Source organism: Bufo bufo, chromosome 1 (genome assembly GCF_905171765.1).
Source record: "Bufo bufo chromosome 1, aBufBuf1.1, whole genome shotgun sequence".
Taxonomy (NCBI): domain Eukaryota; kingdom Metazoa; phylum Chordata; class Amphibia; order Anura; family Bufonidae; genus Bufo; species Bufo bufo.
The window spans coordinates 54,621,691-54,642,314 of record NC_053389.1 but is presented as its reverse complement, the minus strand read 5'-3'; the positions used below and the strand labels follow the sequence as shown (position 1 = coordinate 54,642,314).

Here is a 20,624-nt window from a genome sequence, read left to right as displayed (position 1 = left end):
TATGACCCAATTAAAAGATGGGTATCAGAAGATTATACTTTTTGAGAAATGCTTCTGGAGTCTTTACCATTGGAAAAGAAACTACCTTCCCATAAGATTCAAACTCATCTAACCATTGGACTAACGATATGTGTTTACGCAAAAAGTTTTGTTCCCTCTGGGCTTTCCTGCATACCTTCACCAATGTTACCAATTCTGGGCTCTCCTTATTTTGCACCTTGGAAATCAGATGTTATTTTTCAAACTACAGTCCTGTTTGACTAGGATCTCTTAGTTATGATAAAACAATGTCTTGGAATGTGGCGAAAGACCCAATATCAACACATCAATTTCCTCAAACTTTTTACCAGTCAGGAACTAATGAAGTTTAAATATATGTGTAATCACAGAGATATGACTATCATTCTCTATTAGTTATTTATAAGGTATTGAGTTTCCCACATATTGATTCCCCTCATCTTTTCTTCTAAGCGCATGGGAACAGGATCTTCAGTTACCGTTGACCTCGGAATAAAGACAAAGGATCTGTATTCTTTCCAGCTGGTCCTTTATTTGTTTCAAATTCCCAAACTTATTGTCAGGATGGTATATGGTGCCTTTAATATTACCTAGACCACAGTCATCAATTCCATCTAACTGTTACAACATACATGTTTATGATATTGAATTGAATGCTTAAATAGTATTAACACCTTAATGACCAGGAAATTAAAAAAAAAATCGTTTTCAGTTTTTTACTTCCAGCCCTACCAAAGCCATATCTTTTTTATTTTGCCATTTTTTGCGGGACAAGATGCAATTTCTAATGGCACCATATACAGTTGCATAAAATGTGGTGGGAAGTAAAAAAAAAAATTCCAAATGTGGTGGAATTTAAAAAAAAACACTATTCTGCCGCAGTTTTATGTTTTGTTTTTTTACACCAATTCCTATGCGGTGAAATTGACCTGTTACTTTTCTTCTCTAGGTCAGTTTGATTATTAGTTTTTCTTCCAAAAAATAAATAAAAACCTTTTGACTTTCTGTTAAAAGTCTGTTCATTAGTGCCGAAAGTATGCTGTTTAAAACAACAGATGCCCGGCGGCCATGTCGCCTGCTGTACGCACAAGTGGGCACAATTTTTAAATGACCGGCCACCAACGTAAATTTACTGTTGGCGGTCACAAATGGGTTAAAAAAACCATACCAATAGCAATCAGTGTGTCCCACTCCAGATACATTGCGTCCCAACTGTATTCTGCCTAATATCTTTTGCATATTGGAGGATTAATTTTAAGTGTATATTTTATTCGTTAAACCAAACATATTAAATCTCAAAAGGAATAAACAAAGAAAAATATCTTATTTCTAAATTTCCCCTACATAACTCCTAAATGATATAAGATATTGGCCTACATTAATTAATAATGATGTACTTGGCACCAACTGTTATATAGAGGATAATTAGCCAGAATTGTTCCTCACGCCTTAGGAATTGTCTGACTTGCGTTTCTTTTCACCTGTGCCACAAATTTTTTAACCTACAGTATGACTTTGATAAATAAAGCTAAAAGTACATTTAATGCTTGTTCCCGAGCACTTTGTTGACCCGTTTTTGGTTTTACAGTTGCAAATGTTGGCATAATTTGAAATGCAGGCTTTCAAACTACACAATTACTGCCAAAATCAGACATAAATGAAGTAATTAAAGTCGACTATTAACTCCATTTAACTTTGAATTAAAAGAAAATCTTATGAAGAGAATTTATCAAGCCCTGCACTCCAGAATTCTGGGTTCACAAAGTTGGAAAGCAGGTGGGGTTAACTATGTTAATTAGCTTCACTCCAGATTTATCAACTATGACTTTGTAAAAAGTCACAAAAATTTCTGTAGTAAAGAGATAAGTGTAGAAAGTGTTGTCTAACATATAAAGACTGAAGTGTTAGACTTAAGGGGAATGTGTGGTCAGAAAACAACGTATTGTTTAAATCAAGTTTTTATGTTAAATATATATATTTTTTAAATAAATTTTTTTTTTTATTCTCCATGTCACTATTTTTTTCTTTAACTTCAGTTTACACACTGGCCACTAGGCCTAAAGTATGTCAAGACTCCCTGATTTTTTTGGGGAAACCACTTGAGCCACAAATTCAATGGACAGGAACTCACCCCTATTGACATCTTTGGGAGATACGCATAGGTCAGAAGGGAGTACATACTGTAAGCTATATCACCTATTGTGAATGGTGGATCCTGTGTTATCCATACAAAGGTGATATCTTTCATTGTAATCCTGCCTGCGATGATAATGCGACAGCTACCGAAAAGTTACCTGAACAGAACAGGCAGTATGAACATATTGTTAGGCCTAGTGTGAAAAAATGCACAATTTTAGATATTTAGTTTATATAGATAGTGACATGGAGAATTAAAACAAAAGTCACCAAAAATTCTAAAAAACAAGTTTAACATAAAAATGTGATTTAAACAATAGGTCGCTTTCTGATGACACATTCCCTCTACAGTACACCAAATTTATCAAACATTGTGCGACATTTGATACATTTGGCACAAATTACAACAAATCCTGCAAAACTGACTTAAAATTCTCCTGATGATAAATTTCTACCTATGGGTCTTGTTAAAAAAAAAAAAAAACAGAAAGAAAGAAAGAAAATAAATCAAACAAAGAAATAAAAAAGAATACACTGTAGTATTCCAAAAGGTGAAATGTTGATCTGATCACTACAGATGAAATACAGACTCTTGTCAGATACAATACTTTGGCTCCCTACAGTGGAGGAAATGATCTATTACATCTCCACTAACACTAGCCAAATTTTGCTGTGCCATTTTTTTTGTAAAACCCCCCCTGTAGGCGACATGTATGAGGGTATTAATTTAACAAGATGCTGCCGTGCCTCCACATGCTCTCTCTTCTTTTTTCAAGCTGTGCATACAGGAAAGGGTATGTTCACATTTGCATTAAAAATTCCATCAGGCTGTTCTGGCAGAGGAAAAGTCTGCTAGAGTTTACCGTGTCCAGCATAGCCAGATAATGCCGTGAACAGCCGGTTCCCCATTGGGATCCGTACCCTTTCTTGCAGAAATACTGGTTTTCAGCGGGACAAAAAATTGTGCAAACGGTGAACTCTGACATGCTGTTTCTCTGCTTGAACAGCCTGCGGCTTTCTAAATGCAGATGTGAACGTGCCCTAAACAAAGCCACCAATTCCACCCCTCGTTCACAGCTATGTCATCATTCTTCATATGTGAGGAGTAATGAAATGGGAATATAGTAAGATACAGAGAAAAACACATGCTTTGGATGCGTTTGGGGCTTTATAGCTTTCCCATGGAAGTCCAACCAATGCTTCTAAGAGAACAGTCACTGTATACTAAATGGTAGAAATGTGAATTCAATAAAAAAAAAAAATTCTCTGCTAGGGTTATATGCACATGGACTCAAACTTAGGAATTTTTGAGTATAACTCCACCAATAACCCAATTAAATGAAGAAATAGATACATTTTGTGTTCTTTCTTCAGCCCAATGATGTGCTGTCCTGTCTAAACACAAGGTTCACTGGTTCTTCCTAACCCTAAACTAACCTTTATTGTGGTAATGGATGTGTCCTAATGCAACACGGGCAATTCTATCACAAAGAATGGGAAAGAAAGATTTTCTACCTCTTTGCGCTTATTTCTTCTTCTCATTTCTTCAGAGAAGTATGTAGAAAACAAGGAGCTCCTAGCCATCATTTCTGCTTTCAAGGAATGCAGAAGGAACAGTCCAGCAAATACTGACCACTGTTATCTAGAGATTGTAAAGTCTACCGAATGATTGTCTCCCTAGCAAGTTCAGTGGAGTTTGTTCCTTAATGGAGTCCAATTTCCTGGAGGTAATCCATAACAAGGATTTACTTGCAAATATAAGAGAAGCACATGGAATTGACCCAATTCTTTTGCATCTATCGATTGATGTGCCCTGTGGGTATAGAAAAATATGGACTCATAAGTACAGCCTTTATGTTCTAAAAACAGCATGAATAAAGGGGGTTATACCAAGATTGATATTAAAAAAATGAAAATCAGATATTGCCTTGAAAAAGTATCCACACCTCTTGAACTTTTCCACATTATACCCACAAACGTAAATGTATTTTATTGGGATTTTATAGAAGCGAGTATGTGTGAAGTGGAAAGAAAATGATATATGGATTTCAAAATTTTTTATAAATAAAAAACTGGAAAGTATGGCGTGCTCTTGCATTTGGTCCCCTTGAGTCAATAGCTTGTAGGACCTACTTCCGCTGCAATTACAGCTTTTGGGGTATGTCTCTATCAGCTTTGCACATCTAGAAGCTGAAATGGTTGACTATTCTACTTTGCAAAATAGCACAAGCACAGTCAGATTGGATGGAGAGCGTCTGTGAATAGCAATTTTCAAGTCTTGCCACAGATTTTCAGTGGGACTTAGGTCTGGACTGTGACTGGACCATTCTAACACATGAACATGCTTTGATCTAAGCCATTCTATTGTAGCTCTGGCTGTATGTTTAGGGTCATTGTCCCGCTGGAAGGTGAACATACACACCAGTAGTGATTGACGAACATCGGCCGGGACGGTTTTGCAAACACGACCGTGCGTTCGCGATCAAATGTTCGCGAACCACGCGTTTGCGACGGGCCCCATTGACTTTAATGGCAGGCGAACCTGAAAAACCTTCAGGTCATATTTACAGCCACCAAATACTTACTAGAAGTGCACAAACATGAACAGTGACATACCAGAGGGGAATCATTGGCAAAAATTCCCACAAAAAAATATGTATTTTAATCAGGGGCCATTTTTATGCGTCTTAAAGGGAAACTCTCAAAAATGTGCCTTGACGGAGACTAGAAACATTTTATTTTAGGCCACGGGAGTAGAGCCTCCAAAAATTAGGCATTCACCTGACAGAAAAGAACTTGTGATTATGTGGCTGGAGGTATATTAGGCGGTCACTGGATAAAAATTTTACTGTAGGCTAGTACAGGCCCCAAAAATTAGGCATTCACCTGACAGAAAAGAACTTGTGATGTTGTGACTGGAGGTACGGATGTAGTAGAGTTAACACTCATGATTTATGAGACGTGTTATCTGAGGCTACTTTCACACTCGCGTTTGGTGCGCATCCATCATGTTTCTGCACAGACGGATCCGTTCAGATAATACAACCGTCTGCATCCGTTCAGAACGGATCTGTTTGTATTATCTTTAACATAGCCAAAACGGATCCGACTTGAACACTTATGAAAGTCACTGGAGGATGGATCAGTTTTCTATTGTGCCAGATTGTGTCATAGAAAACAAATCCGTCCCCATTGACTTACATTGTGTGCCAGGACGGATCAGTTTGGCTCAGTTTTGTCAGACGGACACCAAAACGCTGCAAGCAGCGTTTTGGTGTCCGCCTCCAAAGCGGAATAGAGATGGAACTGAGGCAAAGTGATGCATTCTGAGCGGATCCTTTTCCATTCAGAATGCATTAGGGCAAAACTGATCCGTTTTGGACCGCTTGTGAGAGCCCTGAACGGATCTCACAAACGGAAAGCCAAAACGCCAGTGTGAAAGTAGCCTGAACTAAATGAGTTAAGCAAACACCTTCAATTGCTTTTCAATGGCTTTTGTCTCAAGATAACGCGATGAGTTAAGAAATTTGAGTTAAGAGCTTGAGTGCTAACCCTGCTACATCTGTACATTAGGCGGTCACTGGATAAAAATTTTACTGTAGGCCACTGGAGTACAGGCCCCAAAAATTAGGCATTCACCTGACAGAAAAAGCTTATGATTATGCGGCTGGAGGTACATTAGGCGGTCACTGGCTAAAAATGCCCCAAAAATTAGGCATTATCCTGACAGAAAAGGCTTTTTATGCCGCTGTATATACATAAAACAAGGACCATTCTTTGTTCTGGGTGGTGGCGGATATTTATGGGCTGGCATGAGGAAATTCAATTACACGTGGTCGTCACAGATTGAATTCCTGTCACAGCCAGACAGCTGAGAAGCACTGACAGGAGCCTTTCAGATCCTCCTCCTTGAATTTCTTTGTTTTGGTTGAGTTCCTCATCTCTTTAGTCTATCTCAGCTGTCATGCAGTTGGACTGATTGCTGCCCTTTAAGTTCCTCCCCAGAATGCAGTAGTGTGCGGCTTATACAACTTCCTGGAGTGTGTGTGCATGCTGTTCCTAGTTCTCAGTCCACAGTCCCCAGTCGTCTGCAAGATAAGTGCTGTTTATGTATTTATGATTTTCTGTTTTCTGGATCCAGGTGACCCTGACTCCCTCCGTGTTTGTGTAGGGAGCCGGTGGTCGTATCCCCTCACTATTGTAGGGTCTTCAGGTGTAAGATAGTCGAGGTACGTGGATATGCGCCCATCCACCTTTGGGCGGCAGGTCTCATGCAGGGGTCTCCCTTTTGTTCCTTAGTTGTGGATCCAGTGAGTCATTGTTTATATTGTATTGTCTTGTTTCCTGTACACCATCCGTGACATTATAAGCCGCCAAAACCGTCTCAAGCATGGATCCGGTTTCACTTTTGGCTGAACGCCTCCAGGGTCTTTCATTGGAGGTAGCTGATCTCCGTAGGATTTTTTCTCAGTTTCAAGTGACCGGTTCAGCTTGCGTTCATGGAGTTTGTGCTGAGCCTAAGATCTCGCTCCCGGATACGTTCTCTGGGGGTAGTGAGAATTTTGTGCGTTTTAAAGAGGCTTGCAAACTCCATTTTCGCCTTCTTCCCCATTCCTCTGGTGATGAAGAACGGAGGGTGGGGATCATTGTATCGCTGCTCAGGGGTAACGCTCAGTCTTGGGCCTTTTCGCTACCGGAGGGGGCACGGCCCCTCCGCTCAGTGGATGAATTCTTTTTAGCCCTGGGTCAGATATATGATGATCCGGATCGTATTGCTCTGGCTGAGTCTAAACTACGTCTCTTATGCCAGGGTAAACAATCCGCAGAGATATACTGCTCAGAATTTCGGAGATGGGCAGCTGATACTGGTTGGAATGATGCTGCACTCCGAAGTCAATTTTGCCAGGGTCTTTCAGAGGGATTGAAAGATGCATTTGCCTTTCATGAGAGGCCAATCTCCCTGGACTCTGCTATGTCTCAGGCCGTTCGTATTGACAGGCGTCTTAGTGAGAGAGGAGAGATCTCTCCTTCCTGTCATACTCAGTCCTGGGACAGTGCAGCGGTCTCATTCTGTGCGCAGGGGTCTCAGTCACTGTCAGCCCCTTCTGAGCAGGAACCCATGCAGCTGGGGTTGATTGCCTCAGACAATAGAAGATTCAGCCCGCATGGGAGGGTTTGTTTTTATTGTGGAGGTATAAATCATTTGGCAAATCTTTGTCCCTCTAGGAGATTCAGGCAGTTTTCTGGGAGTAATAAAGAGACAAAAAGAAAAAAATCTTTTAAAAATGTTCCGTCTGTTACTATTGGCAGGGTTGAGGCGGAAATTGAAGGTTTTCCGTTTGCTTGTAGTTCCCGTTTTGTCCTACCTGCTAGGGTGGCGCTAGAGAGCAAGAGCAATTTTTGTGAGATTTTTGTGGATAGTGGAGCAGCTGTCAATCTCATTGATAATCAATTTGCAATAACTCATGGTTTCCAGGTATGCACTTTGGGAAAGGATATTCCTGTTTTTGCTATTGATTCCGCCCCACTTTCTCAGAAATCATTAAAGGGCATAGTTCACAATATCCGTTTAATTGTGAGTGATGCTCATGTTGAGGATGTGTCATTTTTCGTCCTTAGCGGTTTGCCTACTCCTCTAGTGTTGGGACTACCCTGGCTCACTAAACATAACCCCACCATTGATTGGCAAGCGAGGCAAATAAATGGTTGGAGTGACTTTTGCAGAGAGAATTGCCTCATAACATCTGTTTCTGAGGTTTCTACTAAGACTGTACCACCTTTCCTCTCTGAATTTTCGGATGTCTTCTCTGAGAGTGGAGTTCAGGATTTGCCTCCGCACAGGGCGTATGATTGCCCTATTAATCTCATCCCAGGCGCCAAGCTGCCTAAATCTCGTTTATACAATCTCTCCCAACCTGAGAGGGTCGCTATGCGGGCTTATATCTCTGAGAGTTTGAGAAAAGGACACATACGACCCTCGAAGTCACCTGTTGCCGCTGGTTTTTTCTTTGTTAAGAAAAAAGATGGTTCTTTAAGACCTTGTCTGGATTTCAGGGAGCTGAACAGTATCACTATTCGTGATCCTTATCCGCTTCCTCTGATCCCGTACCTGTTTAACCAGGTTGTTGGGGCTAAAGTCTTTTCCAAATTAGACCTAAGAGGGGCATACAACCTGGTTAGGGTTAGAGAAGGAGACGAATGGAAGACGGCTTTCAATACCCCTGAGGGCCATTTTGAGAATTTGGTTATGCCTTTTGGTTTGATGAATGCCCCAGCCGTTTTTCAGCATTTCGTCAACAGCATTTTTTATCATTTAATGGGAAAATTTGTATTAGTGTATTTGGATGACATTTTGATTTTTTCTCCTGATTTCAAGACTCATAAGGAACACTTACGTCAGGTCTTGCTCATTCTGCGGGAGAATAAATTATATGCGAAACTGGAAAAATGTGTGTTTGCGGTTCCAGAAATCCAATTTCTGGGGTTTCTTGTCTCCGCATGGACCCCGAGAAGGTCCGCGCTGTGCTTGAGTGGGAGCTTCCTGAGAACCAGAAGGCGCTGATGCGTTTTTTGGGCTTTGCCAATTATTACAGGAAATTTATTTTGAATTATTCCTCTGTTGTTAAACCACTCACTGATATGACCAGAAAGGGGGTAGATTTTTCTTCCTGGTCGGTAGAGGCGCGTAAGGCCTTTTCTAATATCAAGGAGAGTTTTGCTTCCGCTCCCATCCTGGTACAACCTGATATTTCGTTACCCTTCATAGTTGAGGTTGATGCTTCTGAGGTAGGGGTGGGTGCGGTCTTGTCTCAGGGTTCCTCTCCTGCCAAATGGCAACCGTGTGCCTTTTTCTCAAAGAAACTCTCCTCCGCAGAGAGAAATTATGATGTGGGAGATAGGGAATTGTTGGCCATCAAGTTGGCTTTTGAGGAATGGCGCCATTGGCTAGAGGGAGCCAGACACCCTACTACCGTGTTTACTGACCATAAAAATCTGGCCTACTTGGAGTCAGCCAAGCGTCTGAACCCGAGACAGGCCAGATGGTCTTTGTTCTTTTCAAGGTTTAATTTTGTTGTCACGTTCCGCCCTGGGGTTAAGAATGTGAAGGCAGATGCCCTGTCACGTTGTTTTCCGGGAGGTGGGAATTTTGAAGACCCGGGTCCCATTTTGGCTGAAGGTGTGGTGGTCTCTGCTCTTTTTCCTGAATTGGAGGCAGAGGTGCAGGCAGCCCAGTCAGAAGCTCCTGATCTTTGTCCTCCTGGGAGGTTGTTTGTGCCTCTCGCTTTGAGACACAAGATTTTTAAAGAACACCACGATACGGTCCTTGCTGGGCACCCGGGGGCAAGAGCCACACTGGATCTCATCTCTCGGAGATTCTGGTGGCCTGCGCTTCGTAAGTCGGTTGAGGGTTTTGTGGCAGCTTGCGAGACTTGCGCTCGTGCCAAAGTCCCTCATTCACGGCCATCAGGTCCTCTCCTCCCTTTGCCCATTCCTTCCCGTCCTTGGACACATCTGTCCATGGACTTCATAACGGACTTGCCTCGTTCCTCGGGGAAGACTGTGATTCTGGTGGTGGTGGACCGTTTTATCAAAATGGTGCATTTTATCCCTTTTCCTGGTTTGCCCAATGCTAAGACGCTGGCGCAGGCATTTATTGACCACATTGTCAAATTGCATGGTATTACTTCAGACATAGTCTCTGATAGGGGCACGCAGTTTGTTTCCAGATTCTGGAAGGCTTTCTGTTCTCGCTTGGGGGTTCGGTTGTCATTCTCTTCTGCTTTCCACCCGCAGTCGAATGGCCAGACGGAGCGCGTCAATCAGAATCTGGAGACATATCTGCGCTGTTTTGTGGCGGAGAATCAGGAGGATTGGTGTTCTTTTTTGTCCCTTGCTGAGTTTGCTTTAAATAACCGTCGTCAGGAGTCCTCTGATAAGTCACCCTTTTTTGGTGCATATGGGTTTCATCCGCAGTTTGGGACTTTCTCGGGAGAGGGGTCTTCTGGTTTACCGGATGAGGACAGATTCTCCTCGTCTTTGTCATCTATTTGGCAAAAGATTCAGGATAATCTAAAGAGCATGAGTGAGAGATATAAGCGTGTGGCAGATAAGAGACGTGTGCCTGGTCCGGACCTGAATGTTGGTGATCTGGTGTGGTTGTCTACCAAGAATATCAAATTGAAGGTTCCCTCCTGGAAGTTGGGTCCTAGGTTTATTGGGCCTTACAAGATCCTGTCTGTCATCAATCCTGTTGCCTACCGTCTTGATCTTCCTCAGACTTGGAAGATCCATAATGTTTTTCATAAGTCCTTATTGAAACCTTATGTTCAACCTATTGTACCCTCGCCTTTGCCTCCTCCTCCGATTATGGTTGATGGAAATCTTGAATTTCAGGTCTCTAGGATTGTGGATTCTCGTCTTGTCCGCGGTTCCCTCCAGTACCTCGTTCATTGGGAGGGTTATGGTCCTGAGGAGAGGATGTGGGTCCCAGTGACGGACATTAAGGCCTCTCGTCTCATCAGGGCTTTCCATAGGTCCCATCCTGAGAAGGTGGGCTCTGAGTGTCCGGAGTCCACTCGTAGAGGGAGGGGTACTGTCACAGCCAGACAGCTGAGAAGCTCTGACAGGAGCCTTTCAGATCCTCCTCCTTGAATTTCTTTGTTTTGGTTGAGTTCCTCATCTCGTTAGTCTATCTCAGCTGTCATGCAGTTGGACTGATTGCTGCCCTTTAAGTTCCTCCCCAGAATGCAGTAGTGTGCAGCTTATACAACTTCCTGGAGTGTGTGTGCATGCTGTTCCTAGTTCTCAGTCCACAGTCCCCAGTCGTCTGCAAGATAAGTGCTGTTTATGTATTTATGATTTTCTGTTTTCTGGATCCAGGTGACCCTGACTCCCTCCGTGTCTGTGTAGGGAGCCGGTGGTCGTATCCCCTCACTATTGTAGGGTCTTCAGGTGTAAGATAGTCGAGGTACGTGGATATGCGCCCATCCACCTTTGGGGTGGTCGCATAGGCTGAGCAATAAGGGAGAGCGGCAGGTCTCATGCAGGGGTCTCCCTTTTGTTCCTTAGTTGTGGATCCAGTGATTCATTGTTTATATTGTATTGTCTTGTTTCCTGTACACCATCCGTGACAATTCCTCCGAGATCCATGCCTCATTTGTTTTTATAAATGTGAGGTAGTCCACAATGTCGTAAGCTAGGTGAGTGCGCTTATCGGTCATGATCCCCCCTGCTGCACTGAACGTCCTTTCGGACAGGACACTCGACCAGGGGCAAGCCAAGAGGTCCATGGTAAATTGTGCCAGGTCTGGCCGCAGGTCAAGCCTGCACAGCCAGTAGTCCAGGGGTTCCTTGCTTCTCAGAGCGTCCACATCGGCCGTTAACCCGATGTAGACGGACATCTGTCGGTCTAGGCGTTCCCTGAGGCTGGATCCCAAGGGCGGCTGTCGATGGGTTGGCTGCAAGAATGATCTCCTATCCGAATTGACAACACATCTTCAAACCGCCCTCTTCTTGCAGGTGCGGTAGGATTGGTACCCGCAACTGTTTCGCTGTGGGTGGAAATTCCTCTGCCAGCGCCCACAACAGCAGAATGCAGCATCTCTCGCAGCAAGGCCTGGAAATGCTGCATTTTGCCAGCCTTCTGTGATGCTGGTAACATGTCCGCCATTTTGTGTTTGTACCGGGGGTCTAAGTACGTTGCCACCCAGTATTGGTTCTTGCCCTTTATGCTTTTTATACAGGGGTCCCTCTTCAAACACTGGAGCTTGAAGGCTTCCATTTGGCTCCTGCTCATCGGCCAGGAGAATGTCATTCTCGGTCTCCTCCCCCCAGCCATAGACAACACCAGGGATCCACGAAAAGTTTAAAGTCCCCCCTCAAAGCCTGCTCTTCTTGCTCCTCCTCCCCCCTGCCACCATCCTCCTCTGACTCCTCTTCAAACTCCTGCTGACTTGTCTCAGATGGAGTAGCCCCCTCTGGGAATTCATTCAGTATTGCGACTTCCTCATATTCCAGCTCCTGCTCCTCGATGGCTTTATCAATGACACGATGCAATGCACGCTCCAGAAAGAAGGCGTAAGGTACGATGTCACTGATGGAGCCCTGACTGCGACTGACCAGTTTGGTGATCTCATCAAATGGCCGCAGAAGTCTGCATGCATAGCGCATGAGCAGCCACTGGCGCGGTGAAAAGAAACAAAGCTACCCCGAACCTGTCCTGCTGCAGAGTTCAAACAGGTAGTCGTTAACGGCATGTTGCTGCTGGAGCAGCCTATCAAGCATATACAAGGTGGAGTTCCAGTGCGTCGGGCTGCCACAAATCAGAAGTCTGACGGGCAAGTGGTGTCACCGCTGAACGTCAGCAAAATGAGCCATGGGCGTGTAAGATCTTCTAAAATGGCTAGAGATTTTCCTGGCCTGCTTCAAGACGTCCTGGACCCGGGGTATTTAGCAACAAATTGCTAAGTTCAGGACATGTGCCATGCACGGCACATGTGTAATTTTGCCCTGTTTCAGCGCGCTCAGCAGATTGGCACCATTGTCGCACACCACTTTCCCAACTGTCAAATTGAGCGGGGTTAGCCACTGATCGGTCTGTGACCGCAGAGCTGAAAGCAGTGCAGGACCGGTGTGGCTCTTGGCTTCCAGGCACAACATCGGCAGCACAGCATAGCAACGTCTCACCTGGGATGTCGAATAGGTTCTGGGGAACTTGGGGGGGGGGGGGCGCAGCGGAAAAGGCGGTAGCAGTGGAAAAGGAGGAGTCAGCCGAAGAGGAGACGGAGGATGGAGTAGGAGGAGGAGAAGAAGAGGCAGGCCTACATGCAATCCTTGGCGGTAACACCAAATCCACACGGGAGACACGGGTTACAAGCTTGATGGCCGTCAGAAGGTTCACCTAATGGGCAGTAAAAGTTTTGTACCTTCCCTGCCCGTGTTTGCTAGACCACGTGTCTGTGGTCAGATGTATCTTGGCACCGACACTGTGTTCCAGAGATATATTCACTTGCCGCTGAAAGTGGCCATATAGCTCTGGGATGCCCTTCTGGGAGAACACAAATTTTCTAAAGGCCTCTGAGTCTACCAGTTTATATGGCAGTAGTTGGCGGGCTAGCAGTTCCGACAAGCCAGCGGTCAGCTGTTGGGCAAGAGGGTTATCTGGCATCATCAACTTTTTACGCTCGAACATTTGGGCCACGGAAGCCTGTCTTCTGTCAGATGAAAGCGACGTTGGCACGGTGGAAGGTCGAGTGGAGGACAAATGGGAGGAGAGAGGAGAAGAGGCAGGATGTGGAACACCGGGAGTGTGGCTTTGTGGGTTCTGACAGTGTTGCTCCCACTGAGTTTGGTGATGGGAGGCCAGGTGCCTTCTTAAGGCGGTAGTCCCTAGGTGAGTGTTGGGCTTACCGGGACTTATGCGTTGACAGCACAGGCTGCAGATGGCAACACTATTGTCAGCAGCTGACAAGTTAAAAAAAGCCCACACTGCGGAGCCATGTGCCAGTGTCCTGGGACCGCCAGAAGTGACCGTGCATGGTGGATAGCTCACTCCAGATACATTTGTCTGCTTTTTGCCTCCTGTGCCCTGAAAGCTCTGCCTGCTTCTCCTCTCTCTCTGCTGCTCCATCTCTCCCTCTGAACCCCCCTCCTCTTCCTCTTATGTGGGCACCCACATGACGTCCATCGACACGTCATCATCGTCACCTTAACCACCACTGACATTTGAAATCTCGGAATAGGCAGCAACAGCGGGGACCTGCCTTCTTGGGCTGATCTGGGTACTTTCGTCAGACCACTAGGTGGCGGCTGTTGCTACCTCCTCTTTATCATCCGATGTCAATGGCTGCGCATCGGTAAGGTCTGGGAATGGACTCGAGTGGAGGGGCTATGGTGGTGGTGTATTTGGGGGTGCACACAGCAGAGTGAGGAGGGTGCAGATACAGAGGATGAGGAGGGTGCAGAAGCAGGCCTCAATCAATATTTGGTGTAAACAGATATATCAAACCACTTAATCTGTATTTTGTGGAAGCAGGTATATCGCAGGCCTCAATCAATATTTGGTGGAAACAGGTATATCAAACCCCTTAATCAGTATTTTGTGAAAGCAGGTATATCTCAGGCCTCAATCAAAATTTGGTGGAAGCAGGTATATCAAACCCCTTAATCAGTATTTTTGTAGAAGCAGGTATATCGCAGCTCTCAATCAGTGTTTTGTGGAAGCAGGTAAATCAAACCTCTTAATCAGTATTTTGTGGAAGCAGGTATATCGCAGGCCTCAATCAATATTTGGTAGAAACAGGTATATCGAACCGCTTAATCAGTATTTTGTGGAAGCAGGTATATCGCAGCCCTCAATCAGTATTTTGTGGAATCAGGTATATCAAACCCCTAATCAGTATTTTGTGGAAGCAGGTATATCGCAGCCCTCAATTAGTATTTTGTGGAAGCAGGTATATCAAACCCCTTAATCAGTATTTTGTGGAAGCAGGTATATCACACCCCTCAATTTTTTTTTTTTGCTACAACAGTTATATCACACCACCCTGTTTATTTGGGGCAACAGGTAAATCGCAGCCCTCAATCAGTATTTTGTGGAAAAAGGTATATCACACCCCTCAATCGGTTTTTATTGGGGCAACAGGTATATCACATCCGTTGCAAATAGTTGTTCCAATAGCGCTTGTCCCTATATATAGCTGCGGTATCGCAGAAGAACCGCACACAACTACTGCACAATACAAATGAACTATAATATACTTTCTATGGTAGAAAGTATATTATAAGTATATCACACCCCTCAGTATATCACACCTATCAATAGCACACCTATACCAGTCCTTAAAAGGACTTTTGTGGCCCTATTAGCTAGCGTTTGGTGTCCATAACAGCCTGTCCCTGCTCCACAAAGCAACCTCTCCCTACACTGGCAAAACACAGAATGTAAAATGTCTGCCAGATCGGGTTCTTTTATAGGGTGGGGATGTGTCCATGTGTTGAAATGTCTCAATTGGCTGTCCTGTCCCACCTGATGGATGTGTCATGGTTTAAAGTTTGGCGCAATGCAAAATAATATGGTGCCGGCGGACATCGCCATATGTTTGCATGTTCAAGAAATCGCGAGCGCGCAAAGTTCGCCGCAAAAAGACCGCCGGGCGAACCACAAGGCCATCTCAACACACCAGTCTGAAGTCTTTTTCAGCCTCCAAGAGGTTTTCCTCTGGGATTGCCCTGTATTTACCTCCATCCATCTTCCCATCAACTCTGACCAGATTCCCTGTCCCTGCTCCAGAAAAGCATTCCCACACCATGATGTTGCAACCACTATGTTTTGCATTTAGGCCAAAAAGTTCAACTTTGGTCTCATCTGACCAGAGCACTTTCTTCCACATGTTTGCTGTGTCCCCTACATGGCTTGTGGCAAACTACAAACTTCAAAAATGGCTTTCTTCTTGCCTCTCTTCCATAAAGGCCAGATTTGTGGAGTACACGACTAATAGTTGTCCTGTGGACAGATTCTCTATAGTGACCATAGACCTTTTGGCTGCTTCTGTGATTAGTTCTCTTCTTCCCTGGGCTGTCAGTTTAGGTGGACGGCCATGTTTTGGTAGGTTTGCAGTGTCATACTTTTTCATATTTTCAGATGATGGATTGAACAGTGCTCCGTGAGAAGTTCAGAGCTTGGGATATTTTTTTATAACCTAACCCTGCTTTACACTTCTCTATAACTTTATCCCTGACCTGTCTGGTGTGTTCCTTGGTTTTCATGATTGATTACTAATGTTCTCTAACAAACCTCTGAGGCCCTCACAGAACAGCTGTAGTTATACTGAGAATAAGTTACACACAGGTGGGCTCAATTTACTAATTAGGTGACTTCCGAAGACAATTGGTCACAGTGGATTTTATTTAGGGGTATCAAAGTACAGGGGGCTGAATACAAATGCACGCCACACCTTTCAGATTTTTATTTATTAAGAATTTTGAAAACCATGCATCATTTTCTTTTCACTTCACACATACTTATTACTTTGTGTTGGTCTATCACATAAAATCCCTACAAAATATATTTAAGTTTGTGGATATAATGTGAAAAAATTTGAAAAAGTTCAAGGGGTATGAATACTTTTTCAAGGTGTATAGATCCTCACATGGATCAAGAGATATCACTATTCATTGCTCTAAGAATATTCCAAGATTCTTGGAAAAACTTGGAAGGTTTAGAATTTTAGAAGCAATTTTTAAAAATGTTCAAGAACATTTCCAAAATCAACTTTTTTAAAGACAAATTCAGTTCTGAAGTCACTTTGAGTAGCTGACATAATAGAAACCACCCACAAATGACCTCATTTTAGAAACTACACCCCTCAAGTTAGTCAAAACAGATTTTAGAAATGTTGTTAACCCTTTAGGTATTAAACAGGAATTAAAGCAAAATGGAGGTAAAAATTGAAATTTTTTGCAGATTTTCCATTTTGATCCATTTTTTTCCTGTAACACATCAAGGGTTAACAGCAAAACAAACCTCAATATTTATTACCCTGATTCTGCAGTTTACATAAATACCTCACATGTGGCCGTAAATTGCTTTATGGGCACACGGCAGTGCTTAGAAGTCAAGGAGCATCATATGGTTTTTGGAGGGCAATTTTTGCTAGAATGGTCTTTGGGCGACATTTTGCTTTTGAAGAGACCCTGAGGTATCCCTACAGTGTAAACCCCAAAAAAGTGACCATATTTTGGAAACTGCACCCCCCAAGGAATTTTTAAGGGTGTATGTAGTAAGTACTTTGACCCAACAGGCATTTCATAGAATTTATAAACACTTGGCTGCGAAAATGAAAAATTGCATTTCTTTTTTTACAAGAAAATGGCGCATTAGGCCCAAACTTTCTTTTTCACAAGAGATAACAGGAGAATATCACCTCGCAATTTGCTACCCATTTTTCCCTAAATACAGTAACACCCCATTTCCGGTCGTAAACTGCTGTTTGGGGATATGCCAGTGCTCAGAAGGGAAGGAGCTGAATCTGGATTTTCTAATATGGAAATTGCTGAAATGGTTTTTAAGAGCCATAACTTTTTTTATTTTTTGTTGACTTTGCTGTGTGAGGGCTTATATTTTGCAGGACAAGATGCAATTTTTATTGGCACCATGTGGGGTACATTTGGCTTTCTGATTGCTTTTAACCTTATTTTTTGGGAGGTGAGGTTAGCAAAAATTTAAATTCTGTCAGTGCTTTTTTTTAAGGTGTTCATCTGATGGGGTAGATCATGTGATATAGAGCCAGTTGTTACAGATACAGTGATACCAAATATGTCATTTTTTTTTATAGTTTTTTAAGTTTTACAAAATTTTTGACAAAAAAAATCATTGATTCTGTCTTAGAGCCATATCTTTCTTTATTTTTTTGATGATGGTCTTGTGGGGGATGAGGTGACGTTTTCATTGGTAACATTTTGGGGTACATACGACTTTTTGATCACTTGATATGGTTTTTGGGAGGGGAGGTGACAAAAAAATTAGCTGTTTTGGCATAATTTTTTTTACAGCATTCACCTGATGGGGTAGAGCAGTGATACCAAATATGTCTATTTTTTTCCTATTTTTAACAATTTTTTAATTACTTAATTGGGGAAAAGTCTGTGGGCGGTCAGGAACAGGTTAAATACCTGAAAAGAGAATATTTCAAAACAGGAGCATTTTTGTAACAGAAAGTAAAATTTCAAAAGCAATTCATTTTTTATGCTGAATTATAGTAAAATAACTAGGGGTGCACCGAAATTCCGGCAGCCGAAAATATCAGCCGAAAAATGTACCTAATCCATTTCGGCCGATATTGTTACATATCGGCCGAAAATATGGGGTGTGGGATTTGTCACCCACCATCTGCGGGCGGGCGCCGGGCGGGCGGTTTACTGCATCTTTATTTTACCTTACAATCGTGACGCTCCAGTAAGAACTCTGCAGGCAGAGCAGAGGGCGGCGTAACGTCACTTACTCACGTGACGCGCCTGCTCCGCCTCCTTCATTCATAAAGTGGGCGGAGCAGGTGCGTCACGTGAGTAAGTGACGTTATGCCGCCCTCCGCTCTGCCTGCAGAGTTGTTACTGGAGCGTCACGATTGTAAGGTAAAATAAAGATGCAGTGAGTGATGCTGTGAGCAGCAGGGCCGGGGCTGTTATGGGTAGTGGGATCGGTCTATGGCACTGCTATGGGGAGGGGGGATCCCCCCCCCTCCATAACAGCGCCACCCACAGATCCCCCTCTCCATAACAGCGCCACCCACAGATCCCCCTCTCCATAACAGCGCCACCCACAGATCCCCCTCTCCATAACAGAGCCACCCACAGATCCCCCTCTCCATAACAGAGCCACCCACAGATCCCCCTCTCCATAACAGCGCCACCCACAGATCCCCCTCTCCATAACAGCGCCACCCACAGATCCCCCTCTCCATAACAGCGCCACCCACAGATCCCCCTCTCCATAACAGCGCCACCCACAGATCCCCCTCTCCATAACAGCGCCACCCACAGATCCCCCTCTCCATAACAGAGCCACCCACAGATCCCCCTCTCCATAACAGCGCCACCCACAGATCCCCCTCTCCATAACAGCGCCACCCACAGATCCCCCTCTCCATAACAGCGCCACCCACAGATCCCCCTCTCCATAACAGCGCCACCCACAGATCCCCCTCTCCATAACAGCGCCACCCACAGATCCCCCTCTCCATAACAGCGCCACCCACAGATCCCCCTCTCCATAACAGCGCCACCCACAGATCCCCCTCTCCATAACAGCGCCACCCACAGATCCCCCTCTCCATAACAGAGCCACCCACAGATCCCCCTCTCCATAACAGCGCCACCCACAGATCCCTCTCTCCATAACAGCGCCACCCACAGATCCCCCTCTCCATAACAGCGCCACCCACAGATCCCTCTCTCCATAACAGCGCTACCCACAGATCCCTCTCCATAACAGAGCCACCCACAGATCCCCCTCTCCATAACAGTGCCAATCATTAAAAAAAAAAGTATTTTAAAAGTATTTGGGCAAAAAGGCAGTTTCGGTTTCGGTTTTCGGTCAAGGACATCCTGAATTTTCGGTTTCGGTTTCGGACCAGAATTTTCATTTCGGTGCACCCCTAAAAATAACGTAACATTTAATGGAGGCACAACCCCTTTAAAGTATTACAAATAATGACTCCAAACTAGTTGTCCAAAAGGCATTCAGAATAAACAAGAATTTATGTCCTGCTTCCTTTGGGTGTCTAGTTACCAAAATGTTGTTCCAAAACTTCCAGTGCCTCACCAGAGTGATTATAGGAGCATCAATTCAATTTCAACCTAGGGGATCTATCTTTAAGGACTTTATTCTCCAAGAGGAACAATGTCATCCTGTTAGTGGTTGATTGACTCACAAAAGCACATTTTCTACCTTGCACTGAACTACCTTCTGCTAAAAAGACTGCTGATCTTAGAATTCAAAATGTTATCTCAATGGAGTACCAGATAAAGTAATCTCTGATTGTGAAGTAAATTGTATGTCAAGATTCTGGTGACATTTTTGCATGCCATTTGACTTTGTTTGTCATCTGCATTTCATTCCCAGTCAACTGGCCAGATTGAGTGCACAAACAAAAATTTTGAAGGAGTATCTCCGTTGCTATACTTGTCATCTGCAGGATAACTACAGGTGAAACTCGAAAAATTTGAATATCGTGCAAAAGTCCATTTATTTCAGTAATGCAACTTAAAAGGAATTGCATTAATGCAGCTTAAAATTAGAATTTTGTGAAAAGGTTCAATATTCTAGGCTCAAAGTGTCACACTCTCGTCAGCTAATTAATCCATACCCCCTGAGCAAAGGGTACCTCAAAATTGTGACTTCGGGGTTTCATAAGCTGTAAGCCATAATCATCCAAATTATAACAAATAAAAGCTTGAAACATCTCGCTTTGCATGTAATGAGTCTATCTCATATATTAGTTTCACCTTTTAAGTTGCATTACTGAAATAACTGAACTTTGCACGATATTCATATTTTTGGAGTTTCACCTGTAGGTCGATTTGCTACCAGTGGAGGAGCTCTAATGTAAAAATTCTCAGAATACCTCTAAACAAACACTAGTCTTCAAAGATTTGGGTTACCATTCAAGTAACCTTCCTAATTCTCCCAGAGGCAACTTCAATCTCTGCAATCACTGACAGAATACAGTCACTTCAACATGATTTGGAGTTGCTAAAAGACACAAGAAGGATTTCTCAAATAAACTATCAGGGACTATAAGATAAATCTACAAAGTTGGAGACGAGGTCTGGCTCTCCACCAGGAATCTGAAATATACCTTCAACAAAGCTGGGCCAAAAATGTTTTAATCCTTTCAAGACCAATTGGTAAACTCAATGGCTTTTCCTCTTAAACTTCCCAGGACAATGAAGGTACATGCAGTGCTCAATGT

The 20,624-nt window shown here is 43.7% G+C and overlaps 1 protein-coding gene across 7 annotated transcripts in view; it reads left to right on the top strand.

The window, feature by feature from the left end:
- SBK2 (SH3 domain binding kinase family member 2) overlaps positions 1–20,624 on the top strand; it is a 108,369-nt gene that overhangs the window by 25,885 nt on the left and 61,860 nt on the right. The window contains exon 3 of one of the 7 annotated variants that reach the window (XM_040424219.1): positions 3,705–3,881. The exons of the other annotated variants lie outside the window; for them this stretch is intronic. The gene's annotated coding sequence lies outside the window, so the exon portion shown is untranslated. The remainder of the gene's footprint in view (positions 1–3,704; positions 3,882–20,624) is intronic. 7 annotated transcript variants of the gene reach the window in all.